The sequence below is a fragment of the Herpailurus yagouaroundi genome, unplaced genomic scaffold, assembly GCF_014898765.1.
Source record: "Herpailurus yagouaroundi ecotype Mexico unplaced genomic scaffold, PumYag 162, whole genome shotgun sequence".
Taxonomy (NCBI): domain Eukaryota; kingdom Metazoa; phylum Chordata; class Mammalia; order Carnivora; family Felidae; genus Herpailurus; species Herpailurus yagouaroundi.
Window position 1 is genome coordinate 73,684,271 of NW_024412403.1, and position 22,434 is coordinate 73,706,704.

At 46.7% G+C, this 22,434-nt stretch overlaps 2 long non-coding RNA genes across 6 annotated transcripts in view; one reads left to right on the top strand and one right to left on the bottom strand.

The window, feature by feature from the left end:
• The window catches only part of LOC121036409 (uncharacterized), a 123,158-nt gene that overhangs the window by 33,176 nt on the left and 67,548 nt on the right, over positions 1 to 22,434 (bottom strand). The window lies entirely within an intron of this gene.
• On the top strand, positions 715 to 8,811 carry LOC121036410 (uncharacterized). Of its 3 annotated transcripts, none has more exons than XR_005793338.1 (5): positions 715 to 781; positions 3,512 to 4,089; positions 4,233 to 4,272; positions 8,308 to 8,433; positions 8,675 to 8,811. It is a non-coding gene; the product is annotated as an uncharacterized LOC121036410 (long non-coding RNA). The 3 variants fall into 3 exon arrangements; XR_005793337.1 differs by having other exon boundaries at positions 3,512 to 3,624; XR_005793339.1 differs by lacking the exons at positions 715 to 781; positions 3,512 to 4,089; positions 4,233 to 4,272 and adding an exon at positions 7,718 to 7,824.

Here is a 22,434-nt window from a genome sequence, read left to right on the forward strand (position 1 = left end):
TGGGTTCTGTAGTAGATCTGTAACAAGAGGAAGTCATTCACAAGTCGGCTTATCTTCTAGCTTTTAATGAGCCTGGTGCCCAGAGGTCCTTAACTAAGGATGCCCACTTCTGTCAGGTTCCTATTCTTCCTTCAAGGCTCCTCAATTCCATCCCATCCCCACCCCCCATCCCGGACATCCCTTGGCAGATGTGATCTTTTTTGTCTTCTGGTCATCCATGGCATTTGGTTGGCTCTACTCAGTTGGGTATCTTATACCCAAACTTGCACTATTTTTGATTATGTATACATCTTATTCTCCTTTAGACTGGTACCTCCTTAAGGGCAGGTAGGTAGGACAGACTTTATTGGAATGGCCAATAATCTGGTTGTGAGATTATATTACAGTCTTGCCAGTCTTTGAGGGAAACTGGGTAAAGGGTACATAGGATCTCCCTGTATTATATCTTATAACTGCATATACACCTATAATTACCTCCAAATAAAAAAAGCTTAATTAAAAAGCAAAACACACGGAACCATAAGGCCTCAGAGGTGGAAAAAACTCAAGAGATCAGCTAGTGCTGTCTTTACCCAATGTGTGAATTTCTGCCAAGCATCCCACATGGAGATTTACCTAGCTTTTTTCAAACCCCAGCAATGGAGAACTCATTCTCTCATCAGAAAGAGCATTCCATCTCTAGACAATTCTAATTCTATTCTGAAACAAGACTGGCCGGGCTGTAACTTTCCCCTTGGAGCCCACACAGAACAAGTTGCTCCCTTATCCCACAACCTTTCAGGTATGTGAAGACGGTCATGTGTCCATCTGGGCCTTCACCAGGCTGCAGGGGTCCAGTTCTCTCACTTCCATAGTGTTGAATTCTCCTGCCATTCTAGAGCCTTTTTTTCTGAATGGACCTCGTGTGTTACTCTGATCTGCAACAGGATTAACAACCCCCTTTGTCCTGGACACTCCACTGTTTCCAACGCAGTTAAAGACCACATTAGCATTTTTATGCTAACTCCCAACCATTGGCTCATATTAATGGCAGAATCCATGAAAACCCTTGGATCTTTTTGGTACACCAGCTGCAGCCAAGCTCCCCGTCCCCTACCTTGCCAATTATTTTGTTTTGTTTTGATTTTCACTCGAAGGTGGGACTTTACATTTCTCTGTGCCTGCTGTGTTCCTAACCTCTCGGCCCCTGGCGGTTGAAACCCTGAAGGAGGGCGGAGTCTGTAGTGAGGTGCAGAAGACTGAGGGAGAGGGTGTGTGCTTGTGAGTGCTGCCGTGGTTGGCCCGCATCCTGTAGCACTGTGCCCAGAGACGTACGAGTACTTCTAGCGCTGGCAACCCTAGGGTATTGCTCATTGTTGTTGAATAGCAAGATAGGTTTATTTTTATAACAAGTATTTACTGCAGAACAGCCTTGCAGAACCTCCTGGGTTTCACAACTCTTCCGGCTCTATTACGTACGCAGAATGATGCCAGCCTGGCTCCTGTTCTCATTCCCTATCCCCATAGGGACGCATCAGGTTAAGGCTCAGTGTCAAGCCTCTGTACCCAGGACTCAGGGAGACAGGGAGGATGCCTCCGTGGGACATTAGAGGGCAGAGCCGTCTCGCCTACTAAATGAGAAGGCAAGCCTTTCAGGTTCTTTAGAGCAGAGTGGGACGGAGTATCTGCTTATGTAAAATCAGTGAGGTCCAGCTCTTCTTGGGGAGGGTTAAATTCAAGTCTAGAGCCCAAGTCTCTGTAGCAGAGAGTGCTTGGTGTCCTCCAATACCTATTCTTCCCTTCTTAGAAATTTTAGCAGACGGCTGCCTGGGTAGTTCAGTCGGTTAAGCGTCCAACTTCGGCTCAGGTCATGATCTCACGGTTCGTGAGTTTGAGCCCCATGTAGGGCTCTTGGCTGACAGCTCAGAGCCTGGAGCCTGTTCAGATTCTGTGTCTCCGTCTCTCTCTGCTCCTCCTCAGCTCATGCTCTGTCTCTATCTCTCTCAAAAAATGAGTAAACATTAAAAATTAAAAAAAAAATTTAGCAGAGCACTTTCTCATGCACAATAAAGGTGACAATCCCCATTCTTCCTTTGTAACTAGGCATTGCCATGTGACCAGATTCTGGCTATTGGGATGTGAGTGGAAATGGCAAGAGCAATTTCTTTGCCTTTCTAGGGAAGGGGGCTGCCTGGCCATGGTTCCTTTCCCCCTATCTATTGGTTGAAGTGTGGATGGTGAGCCATATTGAACCATGTGTGGTGGTGGTGAGCCATATTGAACCATGCAAATGAGGACAACAACCCAGAGATGATGGAGCAGAAAAGAAGCCTGTGCCTCTGATGATTCACTGAGCAGAACCATTTTATCAGCTCAGAGTTTACTTGATAAATACACTTCTATTTTGTTTAAACAGACCACAGTTACTCTGGGTCTCTGTCCCATGTAGCTAAATCTGCACCCTAACTAATATAGTGTTCCACCCCACTTAATTCTTGGCTTCCTGTTCTGCTTCTGCCCTTTCCCTGCCTTCCTTTTAGCCCACAGCTTCATTTTCAAGCTTCTTGGCATGTCCCTCCCCACTTGGCCTGACCTGATCTCTCAAGGTAGCCTTGGATCCTTTCTCTGGCACTGCCCTGACAGGCAAGCATTAGGGAAAGGACGGTGGTGGTGGCCAAGCTGGCATTTCCAGATTGTTTGCTCTCTGGTTCCAGCCTATACCACTTGTGTTTCAGATACAAGTGCTTGGTGCCTTCTGAACCCTCATCTTGTCCATTTGTCTTGAGTTGGGTCCTTGCCTTATTTCCTTGCAACAAGACTGTAAGCTCACCAAGGGCAGTCACTGTATCTGTCCCCTCTTGAAAAGCCTACAGTCACTTGTCCATAGTAGGTTCCTAATGAATGTGTGTAGATTCACATCTTGGGATTCCCAGGGCACCACAATGAGCCCTGGACATCGCAGAGTTCAGGGGACCTGTTACTACCTTTTACCAATGTTGAAACCTTCCCAGCTGGAAAAGGCAACTGGATCAGTAAATTAATTCACCAGATGATTCTTCATTGGGGTTTGTCCAAGAAGTTTTCCTCCCTGGACAAAAAAAGGGGAGGAGGTTATGGCATTCAGTGCTACTTAATCCCCTAGCACTTCAGCCTCCTGAGACAAGCTATGTCCACCCACTGATGACCTTTAAGTGTTAAGCAACAAACCCAGAGCAAGCTAAATCTTAGTCATGGAGCTCAGAAGAAAGATTTGGTCTGCACTGTACTTTCTGTAACACCTAAAAATAACTTCTCCCTATGGACTTGAGTGGGGAAATTGGGAAATATAGAAGACTTTAATTAAAAAGCTGATAAGAGGACAGGTACACTGCTGTACCAGACTTTGCAGGGCCGAGGGAACTAGAAGACATGTGTGTGTGTGTGTGTGTGTGTGTGTGTGTGTGTGTACCTGAGGGCATGGTTTTCCTGCAGTAGATCAAATCTGGGGCAGTAAAGGCACATCATGGTCAGGTTTTGCCACTCTCTCTTCCAGTGACTAGTGTGGAGAAGATTCAGTGAGACATTGGAAGCCACTGGAGGCAGAGATGGAGCTCCAGCTTAGAAATGGGTCTCAACTACCAGCTGTGACACTTCCTGCTCACCTGGGTGGGTAGCCTTAGACAAGTCTGTGAAGCTTTCTGGACTCATTTTTCTTATCCTCTGATGGGTAGAGTAGACGAGATGCTCTCCAAGTCCCTTCCAGCCACAGCATTCTTGGGAGATTGGTTTTTTCTCATGGTCATCTGCTTCACGGCTTCCTTTGCCTCCTCTGCCTCCACCCCGTCTGGCCACCCACATGCACTAATGCCTTTCCTCACTCCTCCCCGTCGTCTGCTTCTCTCACCACTGGACTAGAGGAACAGGCATACTCAGAGTTTCCCATAAACACAGACTCTTATGAACACCAAACAGAGAGACACTAGGAGGGGAGGCAGCACACGAGCCAGGCTGCCGTGGGCTCAGCTCCTCGGGTGCCTCAGGTGTGTCCTTATTGACCGCCTGCTCTGTCTGCTGCAATTTACCAGCGGCATCCAGGAAGCTGGACAGGGCAACTGGGACCCCTCTAAATAGGTGAGTGATTTCTTTAGGGCTCTGACTTATTTTGATTTTATCTTACTTTTCTGGTCGGTTCCAAAGTCTTACCACATGTCCTCCCTATCCCATTCACTCATCAGCACGTAACTTCTCTCATTCCCTCTTGTTTTCCTACCCAGATGAAAAACCACAAGTCACAACTGGCTCCCAAAGGAAAGAGTAAGTATCAAAATAGCCAATATTTGGATGTTGGTTGCTGTCTCCCAGAACACTTCCTCAAAAACTATGATCTCCTGCAAAAGCTCAGCCTTATTGAATTATATTCCTGCTCACCCCTGTGGCAGAGGGCAAAAATGGCCACAAGAGTTTGTAGCTCCTCTCATTTCTAGGATAGCTCATTTCCAACGTTTATTTATTTTTGGGACAGAGAGAGACAGAGCATGAACGGGGGAGGGGCAGAGAGAGAGGGAGACACAGAATCGGAAACAGGCTCCAGGCTCTGAGCCATCAGCCCAGAGCCCGACGCGGGGCTCGAACTCACGGACCGCGAGATCGTGACCTGGCTGAAGTCGGACGCTTAACCGACTGCGCCACCCAGGCGCCCCTAGGATAGCTCATTTCCTTGTTCCCTTTTTTTATTGTGGTAACATATACATAACATAAAATTTTCTATTTTAACCCTTTTTAAATGCACAGCACTGTGGCATTAAGCACCTTCACATTGTTAGATAGCCATCACCACCATCCATCTCCAGAACTCTTCATCTTCCCCAGCTGAAATACTAGACTCATGAAACACTGACTCCTTCTCTCCTCCCTTCGCCCCTGACAACCACCATTCTTCTATCGCCCTGCATTTGACTCCTCTAGGTACCACACGTAAGTGGAATCATACAGTATTTTCATGCTGTGCCTGGCTTATTTCGCTCAGTGTAGCACCTTCAAGGTTCAACCAAGTTGTAGCATGTATCAGAATTCCCTTTCTTTGTGGGGCACCTGGGTGGCTCAGTTGGTTGAGGGTCTGACTTCGGCTCAGGTCATGATCTCACGGCTCATGGGTTCGAGCCCCACGTCGGGCTCTGTGCTGACAGCTCAGAGCCTGGGGCCCGCTTCGGGTTCTGTGTCTCCCTCTCTCTCTCTGCCCCTCCTCCGCTCACACTCTGTCTCTTTCTCTCTCAAAAATAAACATTAAAAATTAAAAAAAAAATTCCCTTCCTTTTTAAGGCTGAATAATATTCAAGTGTATGCACAGACCACATTTTGTTTATTCATTCATACTTGGGTTCTCCATTAGACTCTTGGGTTACTTTGACCTGTTGGTCAAAAACTTGGGTTACTTCAACCTGTTGGTTGAATAATGCTGCTGTGAACATACATAGGTGTACAAATATCTGTTTGAACCCCTGCTTTCAATTCTTGGGGGCATATACCCAGAACTGGAATTGCTGGATCCATAGCGTAATTTTATGGGCTGCCCCATTTGACATTCCCAGAAGCAATGCACCAGAGTCGCATTTTTCCCACATCTTCTGCAACACTTCTGATTCTCTGGTTTTGGGATAATAGCTATCCTAATGAGTATGAAGTGGTATCTTGTTGTGGCTTGATTTACATTTCTCTAATGATTAGTGAGGTTGCAAATCTTTTTGTGTGTTCACCAGCCATTTGTATATCTCCTTTGGAGAAATGTCTAGTCAAGTTCCCCATTCTTTGAATCTGGGCTGACCATTAGGGCGACTGTCTGTCCCAGTTTATCCAGAACTTTCCAAGTTTTTGTACTGAAAGTCCCATGTCCTGGGAAATCCCTCAGTCCCAGGCTTACTGGGACAGGCAGTCACTCTAGCCGGCCTTGTGTCTTGCCTTGATCAATAGAATGCTTTAGAAATGACAATGTACAGGTTTCAAGCCTAGGCCTCAAGGGGCATTGCAGCTTCCTCTCTTGCTGCTCTTGGAAATCTGCTGCCACATAAACAAACCCATGTTAGTCTGCTGGCTGATGAGAGGCATGTGGCCCAGTTGCTCCATAATTCTTACTAACAGCCTGTTAGCCTCCAGACATGTGAGTGAAGCCATCCTGAATCATTCAACTGCCAGCCGACTCACCAGCTGACCACAGATGCACAAGAGCCTAGCAGAGCTCAGCCAAGCTGGCCCGGACCAGAACTGCCCAGCCAGCCCGCAGAACTATGACCTAAATAAATGGTCGTTGTTTTAAGCCACTTTTGGAGATGATTTGTTACTTTGTTGATCGTTGTTTTAAGCCACTTTTGGAGATGATTTGTTACTTTGTGAAAACTAATTCATACAGCTCCATGTCGTAAAATATGCTCTATTCATTGTGCCCATAAGATCTTTGCTGCGGGCAGGACATTCCTGGGCTCAAGTGCCCCTCTTCTCAGTGAGAAGAGCTTTACCTACTCTTTTATTGCAGCCCAGCCTCTGAAGCAGCCAAGAGGCCATTCATCCTCTCTGTCAAGTGCAGACAAAAGCTTTCCCTTTTTCCATCCCTTTGTCCACCCCTCATCATCCACTTTTCACTGCAAAAGGACAGATGTGCTCATTAGATTTATACGAAGTGGACATATGGGCCTTCCCTGCACACCACAGCCAGCCACATTTTCTTAGTTTCTACCTTTCTCTCACCAATCTTTTTCTTCTTGATCACAGTGTACCTAGAAGAGTTCTGACTTGTTTCAAATGCCCTTTCTCCAGTTGGCTGAAGCTTCTGTGACTCCACTCCTGTTTAGATTGCTTGGTTCTCTGGACAGGCACAATGAGAGGAATAGTTTGATACCAAACTCTGATCATTGCCATCCCAATGAGCTGTTTCAGAGCTGGTCAGAGTGTCTCGATCTGGGAACCCGAGGTCAAAGGGACTCTTCTGGTCTTCTTTTACAGGAGACCTACTTCTTTCTGGAAACTTCAGGCCCTTAACCCTTTTAAGAAACATTGAACTGTTATTCATTGTTATTAATGGACAAAGACCCAAAACATGCACTTTTTTTTTCTTTTAATCTCCTTGATGAGACTTTGCGCCTACAGAGAGAGGTACCCTGGCCTCCAGGGTTTCTAGGCAGTGGCCTTGGATGGCAGAATTGATTCCCTGCCTCAGAGTGACGTGAATCCCATTTCAGGACTCTTCCTAGTTCTGAGTCAATAAAGATAGAACCACAGACATGTCAGAAATTCAAGGACTTGGGGCGCCTGGGTGGCTCAGTTGGTTGAGCGACCGACTTCTGCTCAGGTCGCGATCTCGCACTTTGTGAGTTCGGGTCCTGTGTCAGGCTCTGTGCAGACAGCTCAGAGCCTGGAGCCTACTTCAGATTCTGTCTGCCCCTCTCGCTGCCCCTCCCCTGCTCACGCTCTTTGTCTCTCTGTCTCTCAATAATAAATAAACGTTAAACAAAAAATTAAAAAAAAAAAAAAGAAATTCAAGGACTTTAGGAATTACCTGGTCCATGGGGCACCTGGACAGCTCAGTTGGTTAGGCATTCGACCCTTGATTTCGACTCAGGTCATGATCTCACAGTTGTGAGATCGAGCCATCGTCAGACTCTGCACTCTTCATGGAGTGCAACCTGTTTAAGATTATTTCTCTCTCTCCCTCTGCCCCTCTCCCCTGCAGAAAGAAAGAAAGAAAGAAAGAAAGAAAGAAAGAAAGAAGAAGGAAGGAGGAAAGGAGGGAGGAAGTATGGATGGACGGAAGGAAGGAAGGAAGGAAGGAAGGAAAGAAACAAAGAAAAAACCTGATCCAACATTTCCATTTCACAAGTGAGAAACCATGACCCTGACTTGCCCAAGTCTCGAATGACTTGCCCATGACTACCCAGCAAGGTGGTGGCAAAGCTGGAACTAGAACCATGGCCCTCGGCCCCCCGGTCTGGTGCCATCTCAATTACCCACTGCTGCAGACAAACATTCTCCAGGTGTTTTCCAGTAGGCTCTTGGCTCAGGTTAACTTTTGAAAAATGAGGTAGGATTGGGAAAAGGAAGCCGAGAGGTTTCTGCAGACCAGACTGTTGGGTGGCAGGAGCAGAGTGTGGAGTGCAGTGCCACTGAGGTGAGAGATCTTAGAAAGGCCTCTGTCCTCTCCTTGAGCTACTGAGGTGAGAGATCTTAGAAAGGCTCCTGTCCTCTCCTTGAGCTGAGCACATCCAGGGAAGAAACAAAACTTTAAAAGGAGTCAAGCCCCTCACCCAAGCCAGCATGGGAACACCTACCAGAAAGTGGCCTTGTCCTTTCCATTTTATTTAGGCGATCCTTTTCTTATGAACTTACACAACTTTTCTGGAGGAAAACACCCGTCACAGGTTATTGAGGGCTTCTGTTTCTGTTCGTTCCCTTCTGATGCTTGTCAAGTTTTCACGTTGTACAATAAAAGTGAGTATACACTTCTCAGTGTGTTTTTTCTCTACTATTATTTCATATTCAGATTTTTTTTGTGTCAAAAGTCCTCATGTTTGTCACTTTTAATTGTAATCCTGTGTCCATTATGCAGGCACATCGTAATTTGCCTCAGGGTGAACGTTTGTATCATTTCTAGTTCATTAGTATTAATAACATCAACATGGTTATTTTCATACCAATAGTTCTTTCATCCTTTCGTGTTTATTTGTTCCAGATGTGCTTCCTTACATGGAATGAACGGGCCATGGCTAGGACTCAGCTCTCGCTATTGCCAGATGACTCTCCAGAAAGACGCAACTGATTTATAGGGTCTCCAACGCCATTAAATATGCCATTTTCCCCAGCACAGAACTGTGCTATCACTGAGTTTTGTCATTTGTAGTCACTGTTGCCATGTCAAATTGGGGAAGCCAAAACAGTTAGGGATATACGATAGGAGTCAAGGGAGAGGATTTGCAAGATAAAACCAAGAAGCAGAATTGCGCAGAAGCTAAGACAAATGCTCCCCATGAGAGAAAGTGAATGAGATTCATTTTTTGTGGCCACTTGTCCTGGAGGTATGTGATGGACTGACCTGAGTTGAAACTTTAGAGTCAGGGTGGGTCCTGCTTTGGCAAATTGTGTGGTGGAGCCTGAGGCTTGTTTCTGTCTTCGTATTTCTTTTCCTTTGTAGCAAGCCTATGCATCTTTCTGTGGATAGTTTACTATCTGCAATCCTTCTGTGCACTATCTCTGATTCCTTGTCCTGAGGTCTCTTCCCCCTGCTTTCTCAAGCAAAAATCAGAGCCCCTGGATCATAAAGGAGCTTTCTTCCCCAGCTTCTCTTCACCTACAGCACCCATAGCCCACAAGAAAGCATAGCAGAGTGGCTTCCAACTGCCATTCCTGGAAAAATAGCTCTTCCTGGTTGCATCTGGTCTGGCCAAGTTGACAAGAAATGAACTGAGCTTCTCAGAAGCTGCAGGGAGAGAGTGGTGGCCCAAGGAGCAGAAACAGTGGGCCGGAAGGAGAGCCCTGATACACACTTACTTGGACCCACCTCTGCCTTTGCCCACCTGTTCTCACCCACATGCAACTTTTTTCAGAGTGGTTTAGTACAGCCTAACTTTCAGAGATCCCCTCAGGGACTGCTAGGCCAAATTTAGAGCCCGTACCAAGAAGTCTGTTAGCCACATGGTTGGCTACGTGAAGCCTGCAACATATGAAAAGTTATATTTAATATCCCTGGGAGAAGACCAAATATGGGAAAGCCGATTTGTGGGATGCAATTGCTCTTTTTGTAAGAAGCATCTCTGCCTAAGTGTTTGATGAACTCATAGCCCTCTAGAGTTGGGCTGCAGATTCTTTGGCTTTAATTAGATATGTGGACAAGCAGAGGCTTTAGAGGTAGAGGAACACTTCAGGATCCTCAAAGCCCTACACAAGGTCATTGTCCTCCTGCTACATCTGATGAGCCTCTGACTGGCACAGAGCAGACTGTGTGAACAAGTCTCATTCCACCCAGCATCCTGTCCAGTGGCCTGACCGAGGGCTGGACTACAACCCTCCTTTCCCCCTGAAAGGCTGGGATAGAGAGTGGAGAAGGAGAATGGTGATCTAATTTTCCACAGAGTTAGTCAACATCTTGATCCCCACCATCGAGATACCTCTTTTTGTGAATATTTTGCTCATCTCTGTGTTAGGTCCCAGGGCTTTTGAGTGGATTCTTCCTAGACAATCCCACTAAGTGTCTTAAAACACAGCCTAGCCTGCTTCCTTCACTCACCGATTCTGAGAAATGAAGCCATCCCCAAACCCTTTCCTACCTTCTATGACTCCAGGCAGGCCAACATCAGATAAAGCCCTCCTAGAGCCCTCAGAGTAAGGACCCCAAAAGTCCTCTGAAAGTCCTTCAGCTGAGTCTGAATTTGTTTAAGACACTGTGCTAGTCTCTGACACAGGCTGAAGAGGTTCTGAACACCGACCATTGCATTGGAAGAAGACTTAAAGGAAAGAGAAGGATAGTTAATGGACTCTCTTGAGCTTTCAACATGTACCCAGAGCAAAAGAAATAGGGGTAAATGAAGAGGAGAGATTAAGGCCTTCCCCCCCTTTTCTCCAGATACAGAGAGGCAAAGCAATAAGGCCACTGAATGCTGGCCTTCTGGGGTTCAGCAGAACTCCACGGGTCAAATGAGAGCCCTGCCCAGGTCAATCCCCAGTCGGGATGTGACCCTTCTCCAGAGGGAGCAGATGATGTAGGCCTCCCCTTCCCACAAGGGAAGGGACACGAGCATCATACAGCAGTGGAGGATGAAGGGTGAAAAAAACATCACGAGGCCAAAGGGAGACACAAACACCCAGAACAGGTTTTGCAGAATTGGGTCAATGCTAAGTCAGCTGTTCAGACTGAACCAAACAGGGCTGATTCTCCTGGCCTTCCAGTCCTTGGTGAGGAGGAAATGGAAGTTAACAGCGTAACCTATGCCCAGGCGAAGCTTCAGCACCACCAACGAGCAGATTCTACATTTGGAAAGCCTTGGCCCTCTCCTTGAACTTGGTTTTCAAGGTTTTGATGATGAGTCACCTCATTCTCCCGCATCAGCTTCTGTCTTTAACTATAGCCTGACGTGTCTGAACCCGAAAGCACCTCCAGAGCTGGAGCAGCCGTCATCTTCACACCACGGATGACTAACCATGGCCTGCTCACAGTCTCCTAATTATCACAAAACAAAAATGCTACATGCCTGAAAGCTGAGGTTTTGAGAACAGCGCGTTTGAAGAGCTGCAGAAGCAGCAGAGAGACAAGGTGGCAATGAGCTAACCTTTTGACAGGCCCTTGCAATCCTCGGAGGCACAGGCCAAGCAAGCAAGGACACAGATAGGGTTTTCTCCTTGGCAGGACTGCACTGTTAATATCGTGCATTACTAATGCCTCTGATTAGGTTCCCAGGCTCATTAAGACCTGGGTGCCTTTGACTGTTTCTCTTGGATCAGATTGGATTCCACTTCGCAGAGAATTGTCAGGACTTTCTAGTGTCCAGTGCTGGCCAGATATCATCTCTTGGCTTGACTTCTTCCTGAAGTTTCTCCCCTGTGCCTCTTGTCTGATGATGCAGGTTACGTTCCGGCATGCTGGCTGGCAGGCCCACTGCTCCCAGCTCAACCAAAACACTTGAATTCAGCTTATACCCAAACTATGGTGGCACAGGACAGAGAAAGACATGGGAGCACAGCTAAGTCAACTTCTAAAAAGAAGAGAAGAGGAGCTCTTACCCTTTCTGATAATCAGACATATTATGAAGCCAACATGATAAAAAAAACAGTAGTTGAAAAAACATACAAATAGGCCAACAGAAGAGAGAGCTCAGATACACTCATGTGTATGTCAGGAATTAATATCGAATGAAGGTGGTACCACAAATGGTGGGGGAAGGGAAGAGCATTTAGTAAATGGCGTTTGGGAAATGGGCTCGCTACATGGGGAAAAAGAAAATTGGATCCCTCCTTAATGCCACACATAGAGAGGGTTCTGGGCAGTTTAAAGACCGCAGTATAAAAGGTTAAAGAAAAATAGTAGAAATAAAATTCGTAGAATTAAGTGAAGGGAAATATCTTTGTAATCTGGGAAAGCTCTTTTACAACCAAATTTCAAAAACATAAACCATAACACAAAATTTTATTAACTTGATCACATCGAAATTAAGGATTTCTAATCAATAAAAGAGCTTTAATCAACAAAAGATAACATTAACAGACTGATGACAAAATAGGAATAGAGGCTGATAGGAAGAATATGCAAGGATCTTAAACATTTATGACAGCAATAGAAAAGCAGGGGAAGGGGGGTGCCTGGGTGGCTCAGTTGGTTAAGCGTCCAACTTTAGCTCAGGTCATGATCTCGCAGTTTGCGGGTTTGAGCCCTGCGTCAGACTCTGTGCTGACGGCTCAGAGACTGGAGCCTGCTTTGGATTCTGTGTCTCCCTCTCTCTCTGCCCCTCCCCCGCTCACACTCTGTCTGTCTCTCTCAAAAATAAATAAGCATTAAAAATTTTTTTAAAAAAGCAGGGGAAGGATATAAACACGCATCATACAGAACACAGAACTCCACAAACAAGTCAATTTTCCTGGGAAACAGATCCTGAAATGAAGAGCTGTGAACACCAGGCTTACTGCATTACATTTGAAAAATGCAAATTAAAACAACAAAGAGATATCACTGTTTGCCGTTTATATTAGCAACATATAGAAAGAAGGGTCACACCCAGTGGTGGCAGAGACGTGGGACATGACGGTGCTTGCACACCGCCCATGGGAAGACAGCAGAAAGGGGCACTGGTGAACATTCTGGGGGAACGATCTGGTGTTATGAGTCAGTGTATTTTTTCACTGAAAATTTTACACTATTTTCAGTGTAGCATACTAGCAATTTCTCTGCTAGGTATACATCCCAAGAAATCCTCACACAGCTCTGTGTTAGGAGACATGTGCAATTCCTTTGTGTACAGTTACTTGTAGTGGAAGTTGGGGGCTACCTGAGTTTCTGGCGCTGAGATCGAGAAATAAAATGTAATGAACACATACCAGGGAGTACAATGCCGCAGGACTGAAGTAAATGATCAGTTGTACACATAGCAACGTGGATGCTTAAGGCAGTGAAATGAACAGGGGGACGGGTGCCTGGGTGGTTTAGCCTGTTAAGTGTCTGGCTCTTGACTTCTGCTCAGGTCATGATCTCACGGTTCTTGGGATTGAGCCGTGCATCGGGCTCTGTGCTGGCAGCATGGAGCCTGCTTGGGATCATCTATCTCCCTCTCTCTCTACACCTCTCCCCCCCCCCCCCCAAAATAAATAAATAAACTAAAAAAAAAAAAAAAGAACAGGGGGAAAAACAGTGAAAAAAGATAAGAAACAATGAGATAGAATATTTACATAAATTAAAAATACTGCAAACATATAGTATTTGTATAAAAACATGCAAGCAGAAGGATGAAGAGACAAACACAAAAATCATTATGTGTGAGAGAGGGGGGTGGAATTTCAAGATGAGGAGTAAAAGGGATAAGGAAGTAAATAAATCCAAGAGAGGGGTCTCACAAGGATCAGTGATGCAAATATCCAGGACCCAAGTAGTCAGATTAACTCAACTCTCGACACCCGCCTCCTAAAACAAGCCCCAGTGACAAACCCTACTTGAGCCTTGGGAAGGCAAGCCTGTATTCTTCACCCTCTCTTTCTCTGAGATCTCTCCCGAAAGGTCACAGGCTGAGTCAGTGGGAAATTGCAGGGCCCTACCACACACAACTCTCTGCTTTTACCTGTGAATGAAATGACATCCACCTCCAACCTTCCGTGGGATGAAAAGGCTGGCACCTGGATCAAGGTTTATGCCTCTCTCAGGCAGAACGGATTTGTTCACAGGATGCCTTTTCATTTTCCATCCCATGAACTCTCCCACCTCTGATTGCAATCAAAGTCATCACCTTAACTGAGATGCCACAGACATAACTGCCGATGCCCCTCTTTGATCAGAACTGGTATGAAAGACAGAGGAAACACAGCTAAGTCAGAGTGATGTCTTAGATCTCGCCCACTTGGGAGAGTGCCCAGAATGGGGAGGTGACATTCATCCCACTGGGAAATGGGCTCATTTTGATCCACTGGTCTGGCAAGTCCTCTCTGCTAATGGGGAATGGGGAAAGTATGAAATCTATCCTGCATGACCCATCTGTCCCTGAAAAACTGGAGAGCCTGAGAAGAATAATGAGGCTTATCAGTCGGTCTTGAGTTCCATTCCCCATGGTGGCTATTCCAAACCTTGACTGCTGTCCCTGAAGTCCCCAACTCTATCCCATAAGCAACTGAGGACCAAGGTCAGGTTACCCGTCCAAAGTGAGGAACACAGAGATTAAGATCCAGGGATGCAGAGAAGAGCTGATCTGGGCAGGCTGAGATAACTGCGTTGTAAGGCGGAACCAGAATTTCAAGATGGCCAAAAATACTGCTCTCAATCTTCTGATTGGCAGGAGGCCCTGACTCCCAGGTTAACCCTTAATTGCCCAGACTACACCTTCTTCAGTTATCACTACATGAAAGGTCTCTTTGAGGCACCAGCATATGTTCCACAAACAAGTGTCTACAGCAAATAGGATCCCCAGGAAAATAAGATGCCCAGGATACATGGTAAAGGAGTTTGCATGGCTACCATTTTTATTGTGTTTCCTTCTGGGTCTAGAAAGTAAACTTCTGTGCCTGCTTTAAGACTTTTAACTCTGGAAATCTCATGGTAATGCTGGATCTTGCTGTTTTAAAGTCTTTCTAAGGACAGAAGTTGGCTGGCAAATGTATAAAATGCCTTCACAGTAGGCCTTCTGCAAATGTTATCGCCCTTCCACACCACCGTTTTCCTTCTTCCTTGTAGGTATAGTTGAGGAGTCACACTGGAACCCAGAAGATCTGGTCATTGTTCTTGGCTCTGACATCTTTTCACAGAATGATCTGGGGCAAGAAGCTCTCCCTTCCCCTAGCCTTCTGCTTTCCTGACTCTGGCTTTTCATGTTTAGAATTGGAGCTAGTAAAATCTATCTTGGTTGTGGCCAGGTGAGTCCCCATCCCCTTTTCTCCAGCCTCTAGAGAATCAAAATATTAGATTTTAATTTTTTTTTAACAGAAAACTATAAAGAAGTATAAGGTTAGCCTAATCCTACATTCTAGGTCAAATCTGTTGGTGTTAAAAAGATAAGATGTTAGAAAACAGAAGCGACATAAAAACATACAAAGTGACAATTGAAAGTCACTTTCTCCCATTCCCACTGTCCACAGCAGATAACTACTTTCCCAAAGTAATTTCATCCAGAAAAATTATGCATAATACTTACATATATTCTTTTATTGATTGATTGATTGATAATTTTTAAATGTTTACTTATATTTGAGAGATAGAGACAGAGCATGAGCAAGGGACGGACAGAGACAGAATCTGAAGCAGGCTCCAGGCCGCAGTCAGACGTCCAACTGACTGAGTCACCCAGACCCCTCTTTTTTTTAAATATGTGGAAGTGATCAAACTATCTATGGTATTCCCTAATTTTCTTTTTCAACCTATATCTTTCATGTATATATAAAGCTACTTTATTCTTTATAACAGCTCAATAATATTTTACCAAATGGACTCCTAATTCATTCCAGGGGGATCGTGAATTTCTCTTCTTCTGAGAACACCAGTTCCTCCTCTTGCCCTTTGATTTCCTCCCAAGAGTCAGAGTAGGTCAGGAGCTGAGATTCAGGGTTCAAAGGAGATGGAGAAGTCCCCACACACCCAAATGTTTAGGGCAAAGGTGCTGTGAAACTGCTATGAGTGACAGCGCTTGCTTCCCCTTCTGGAGAAAATGGCCAATTTCCCACATATGTTGATGGCTGAACATTTTGATTTTTTTAACGTTTATTTTATTTTTGAGACAGAGAGAGACAGAGCATGAACAGGGGAGGGCCAGAGAGAGAGGGAGACACAGAATCGGAAACAGGCTCCAGGCTCTGAGCTGTCAGCACAGAGCCCGACGCGGGGCTCGAACTCACGGACCGCGAGATCATGACCTGAGCCGAAGTCGGACACTTAAACGACTGAGCCACCCAGGCGTCCCTGAACATTTTGGACAAATGTCAGTGTTTTCAAATGATGAAATTTCAGATTTGGAAAGGACCGAAGGTCCTTTGGCTTAACTTCCTCGAAGCCACTGCAGGAATCTCTTCTATAAGCTTCTGTATTATCACTTATTTACTATCACCATACCATACCAAAAACAGCTTTTACTAGCAGAAAATTCTATTTTTTGCAAACCGGCTCCTATGCAATGCATCTGCCAGACTCTAGGACAAGACAAACGAGACACAGTTCTCAACGAACCTCAACGAACTCCCGGGCTAGCTGGTGATGTGTGTGTCTGACGATGTGCTATGAGGGGCTGGAGAGTCAGGAAGGCTTCCTGAAAGAGGAGATGCCTGAACTGAGCTCTGGGTGAAACTGAGATGGAAGAGCGCCACTCAAGGCAGAGCAACAACATGGGCGGAAGCGCAGAGGTGTGAGAACACAGCAGTTTGGGAGATCAGTGTCTGCAAGTGGGAGGGAGAGAGAGATGTAGGCAGGGCCAGAACAGGAAAGGCCTCAAATGGCCCTGTTGAGGTATTTAGATTTTACTTTGAGGGCATGAGGGAGCCATTGAAAGAATTCTAAAATCCCACGCTGATTAGATTTGCCCTGTAGACAATTATTCTTATAGTGGTGCAGAAAGTGGCTTGGAGGAATAAGAATGCTGTATGACAGATCAGTTAGGAGACTATTTGGAACATACTTGAAAAGCAAATATAGAGAAGACTAGCCATAAAAGACATCAAAAAGGAGCTGCCAGAACTCAGTGACCAGATGGCTACGCTGAGACTTGGGTGACTGGGTGGGTGGGGCATCCTCATCTGAGAGAGAGAACAGGATAAGGAGCGGGCTTGGGGGTGAAGACAATGAGTTCCATCTGGGGCACGGGGAGGGTGACTATCCAGGCTGATCTTCAAGGAAGATGAATATGTGGGTCAGGAGTTCAAGGAAGGGAACTGGCCATGATGCAGACTCTGTCGAAGGAAGAGGGACAGAGGGTCAGCCTGTGAGGGTGTGAATCACCAAGGAGAGGGTGGAGCGTCGGGTGGGAAGAGGGAGAGGCCATCCGTGAGTCTCAACCATCTTTTGTGAAGATTTCCTCTGAGTGCCTCAGAATTAGTACCAATTAAGAGCAGCCTCTTGTCCCAAAGCAATATGACAAGTCAAGAGACGAGCAATTAGAGAAAAAAAGCAGTGCAGAGAGAGGACCCGGATTTTTAGGTGTCCCTTTGTGGGCAGTGACATCAAAGGAGTCTGAAGGGCACCCCATGAAAGAAAAGAGGAAGGCTTCCAGAGGAGGTCTGCTTGACATAGCTTTTTGTTTCTTTGAGACAGCACTCAGGACACGGCCTGTACCCCGCCCCCGCCCTTGGGTCCCACGTGAAGCCACAGGCTTCCCCGGGGGTGTCCACTTGAGCCTGCCACATCCCTTCCTCCCTGGCTGCTCCAGTCTTCTGCACACTGGAGGCCCCATTAAATCTTTGCGAGTTACAGGCATGAGGCGCACGAAGGCCTGATCAAGCCAAATGCACGTGTAAAGCTGTCTCCTGGCTGTGAGGAATAAAAATCAATATTTTAAAATCTGAATTATTCAGATGCTGTATCCCCAGAGGTGATTCATAACCCGAGGAGCGCCTCAGTTGGAGAACAGCAACTGAGGATTTGTGTGAACATGGCTTAGCCTGCAATTCCTCCTGCAATCAGTCAAGGGCCAGCAAAAGATAAAATAACAGAATTGTTCCTACACGTTGTCCTGAGGAGAGCCCGGAGGAGAAGTCTAGACTGTCATAATAAGAAGCAACTTGCCCTAATGAGGGAGCAGAGGGTTCCCTGGGCTCTCTAAGTGCTGGTGTCGAGAATTCGTGGGTCCTTTGCACAAGGGAGGGCAGGTTAAGCTGGGGAGGGGGGATTATTCCAAGCATTCCCTTTTAGAGTAAAATGTAAGAGCTTCCGTGAGAAAAGTGACAGTAGTCTGACATCCCTGACCCGAAAACACCACATCATGTAGGTCCTTAAACCTGCTGACGGGGCTGGTCAGGGCGTGTGCTATCAAGACCATGAGCTGATGACTAGACTGGCACAGGGGAGAAGGTGAAGGTGAAGTGTGGATGGTTTGGTGGGAACTCATCTCATGAACGGAGGATGCACTAAAATCCGTTCTAGAGAGAGGGAGGCAGCCTGACACAGTGTGTATTCCTGGAACTTGGGTGAAAAACTGAGTTGGGGGTCCTTGGCTCCACCACTGTGTGACCTTGGAGAAGACAATTATTTTCTCAGCTTCAGCTTCTGTAACACTAAAGTGCTGATCATAATCTCCAACTTCTGGGGTTCTTGGGAAGATCGGACGAAATTAAGATATAAAAAAGCCCTTCGCTATTCCCTCAAACCATGGGTAGGTTAGGATATTTGGTTACTACAGCAGAGACCCAAGTGACAATGGCTTAAACAACACAGAGGTTTATTTCTCTCTCATATAAAACCCCAAGATGGCATGGCAGCTCTGGTCTGAGAGGTCGCCAGAGGCCCTACCCTCCTTCGCATGTTCTAAGAAGGCTCCCCACCACTGCCACATTGCAGCCAGTAGAAGGGACAAAGGGGCAATGGGAGGGTAAGCCCCTTCCCCGTGATTCAGAATTTTATACCCTACTTCCTCTCATCTCCCATTGGCCAGAATGCAGTCACACAGTCACATCCAGCCGTAGAACAGGTTGGGAAATGTAGTCACTTTCTGAGAAGCCGCATACTCAACTGAAAATTCTGTGATTATGCAAGAAGAGGGGAAGGCTATAATTATACAGTCCCTGCCAACCCTCCTTTGTTCATCTAATGACTTTTTAATACCCAGATCTGAGATTTAGGTCACTTCCTCGGGAGGCCTTCCTGGGCCCTCCAGGCCCCTTCGTTTTCTCCCGTCTCCTCCATGATACTTGTTGCACCTGTGGTTTTGGGTTTGCTGTTGTCCTGACTAGAATGTAAATTCCACAAGTGTGGGGCTATGTCTGGCTTCCCGTCTGCCGTCTCCCTATTACCAACCCAGAGTTAGACACACAGCGGATGGGCCATATGTCCCTGCTGACCAACTAACTTGGAGCTCTCCCCTGAGGGCCTAAGAGTTCCTCAGGGTGGAACTCCATAGCTCTGAGGCCACCAACCAGTGCTCTCCAACCCAGAATTTGCTTGGGAAAGAACGGATACCTCCTGCTACTTCCCAGGCAATGGCGGGTGGCTGCCCACTGAGAGGACATCACATGGGAACTTCATGTTACCCCTTAGTCTTCTCTTTGTGTTTGTATTCCATCAGAGTCCCTGAGCAGACAACTGTACCTTTTCTAATAAACCCTTGCTCTGCAGTGCTGTTACTCAGGATCTGGGAACGAACAGAGAAGGTTGGGAAAAGAGCTCTCCACAGCACTGTGGCCAGAACTGACGACACAAAGAGAGACTGGGTTTTCTACTCTCAGCCTCTGGAATGCAACTGCCAAGCCTGATCTTGCCTGCGGGCAAGACGGAAGGAACTGCCGTGGAGGGGGTCCCTAGGCAGTTGGCCTGCACCTGCTGTGGGGACAAATGTCTGCCGTGAGTGTGGGCCTGTATGAACACACTGTCTGGTCCCTGTGGAGCTGCTTGGGGCTCCACTTTAGTTACCTCCAGCTCACCCTGGTTTTGTCACACACCTCACCATTTTCTCAGAAATTTTCCGCCAAGCTCATTTTCTTTGTTACGGGGGTGCCTTGAGGGAATCCCATCAAATATGACTCTGGTTCCTGTGTGGAGTGGAGGGCTGTGCCCTAGGATTGACCACCAGGCCATCAGACACATTCTAGTCACCCTCCACAGTTTCCTTGGATTGGAGCTAGAAGACACTAAGCTTGGGCTCTGAGAGGCCAGTCCTTTCTGGCAGTCTCCAGAGCTGCTGAAGGGGCAAGTCACCTGAGACCAGGCCCCAGGGGTTGCTGGGTGCTCAAATTACATGGATCTACAAAATGAGCCTATTCAAGGGCCACGTTCAAATTTGCCTGCTTGTATTTTTCCAGAGAGTCGGGGAGGGAGCAGCCGTATCCTGCCAGCAGCCCCTGCAAATGCTGCCCCCCCCAACCGCCCCCCCCCCTTCCGCCGTGCCTGGTATCAAGGAAATCTTTTCCCTCCCAGCTGTGGCCACCAGACTGACCTGGGAACAAACACGACTGAAACTTCATTCCACAGCGGGTTTCTCCCCATAAAATGGCTGTGTCCCTTTAAGTCCCTGCAGCTCTCCCCTCTTGGACTAGCTGTAGGTTAAATGAATCAAGTGATCAGACTTTTCTCACTGGGGGTGCTGGGCTGGAAATTCCTCCTACTTGCTTCAGCGTGTGTACAGGAACAAAGAGCAGTTAAGAAGGGATTAACTTTTCCCTCTGTTGGTTTCTCTCTTCTTTCTCAGAATAATTCCACTTCTAACTCAGGGACTTAGGTTCATCTCAGGGCCCTGCTTCTTCCTTGACTATCCATTACAGTTCCAAAAAGTTTCCTGGCTGCCTCGGTCTTCCCTGGGCCCAACATGGGGAACAAGCATCTCCGTGGGTGGCTTTCTCAGCATGGCTTTTTGTATCCCTGACTCCTGGCTTCATCCATTTATTTCCAGCACGAACCCTGGACTAGTCTTCTGTATATACCAAATAACACTCTATTAATAATGTTAGGTCCCCAAGTAGCCTTCTCTTCTGGGAAATAAATATGCTGATCAACTCATACGTGATGAGTTTTGACAGCAAAAGGTGATAGAAAGAACACTGATTTGGGAGTTAGGATTTCTGGATTCTCATCCTGTCTCTTGGCACTAACTAGTGTGTGACCTTGAGAAAGTCACTTCTCTTGGCTGAGCCTTACACTCCCCTCTGTGATGTAAGAGGTTCCTTCTAGTGCTAACATTCTAGTGTCCATATTAACTAGTCATGCAATCCCCGTGACACTTGATCATCATGAACATGCACAGATGAAGACTGGACCTGGGGACCAAGGTGATCACAATAATGAACAGGATACCAAAGCACCTGTCCTCAGTAGCCAGTTACCCCAGATTAGATCTTGCTTTATCTGTGCTCTCTATAGAAAAGTATCTAATGAATGGGAGCCAAATGGCAATTGGGACCAGACTCAGAATGGACACAGAATCAGACCAGAGGCCTAATATCCCAGGATCTATGCCATTCCACTTTTTTTTTTTTTCCAACGTTTATTTATTTTTGGGACAGAGAGAGACAGAGCATGAACGGGGGAGGGGCAGAGAGAGAGGGAGACACAGAATCGGAAACAGGCTCCAGGCTCTGAGCCATCAGCCCAGAGCCCGACACAGGGCTCGAACTCACGGACCTCGAGATCATGACCTGGCTGAAGTCAGACGCTTAACCGACTGTGCCACCCAGGCACCCCTGCCATTCCACTTTTATTCCCAAAGGGTCACAAGGTGTTTTTTTAGTCCCATGCTACATAGGGCTCTGAACTAGAATCAACTGATGCCTGAGACAAAACTGGGGTGGGGGCAAGACTCAAGACAAAGCACTATATACCTTGCTCAGTCCTCTTTGAGGTCACTGCAGACAGAAGAATACCACTCCCACAGGCCCTGGGACTGTTCCACATTAGGTTTACACCTCCCAGGCACTGGCATGGCTGAAAAGGCAGGTTTGGCTGTGCTAGGAACAAGTGATGTTTGCACTCAGCAACAATATCACCCAGCAGCCATGTGTCGGTGACTTCAGCTTTCCAAAAACCTGGAAAAAAATCTGCTCTCCAAACAAATGTGAAATATTTGCAAGTTTTCAAAAGGAGCTGGGTCTGTTTTCTATAGGATTGAGAGAGAGAGAGAGAGAGAGAGAGAGAGAGAGAGAGAGAGAGAGAAAGGAGCTGTAAATGTGGTAATTAGAAGCACACGTTTCTTCCATTCTTTTAAAGCAATGAAGATGTTGTAAGGCTTGCCGATCGGACTTCTCTGTGAGAAGGACCATTTGGGGACACGTGGATTTGGCAAAGAAACTCAGGAAGGCAGGCTCTGCCTCGGCAGGGAAGCGGCAGACCTGCAGCAGCCAGGATGTCTCTTCTGGAAGCGTGGTGGTGCCCGGTAAACAGTCGCCTTCAGGATTGGACCAGGACGTGTGTTTGGTGGGAAGATGCGGTGGTTAGGAAAACGTCCTTGAGAGGGGTGCTTTAGATTGTTATCCAATTCTCAAGAAGATGCCATGGCCATCTTGTGGTCCCAGCATCAGCGTGAGGAAGTTGTGTCCTGAGCCTAATCTCAGTAGTCCTCAGCCCCCGGTACTGCAGACAGACCATTGGCGTTCGTCCAGGCTCCCTCAATGGAGAGAATAAAGAGT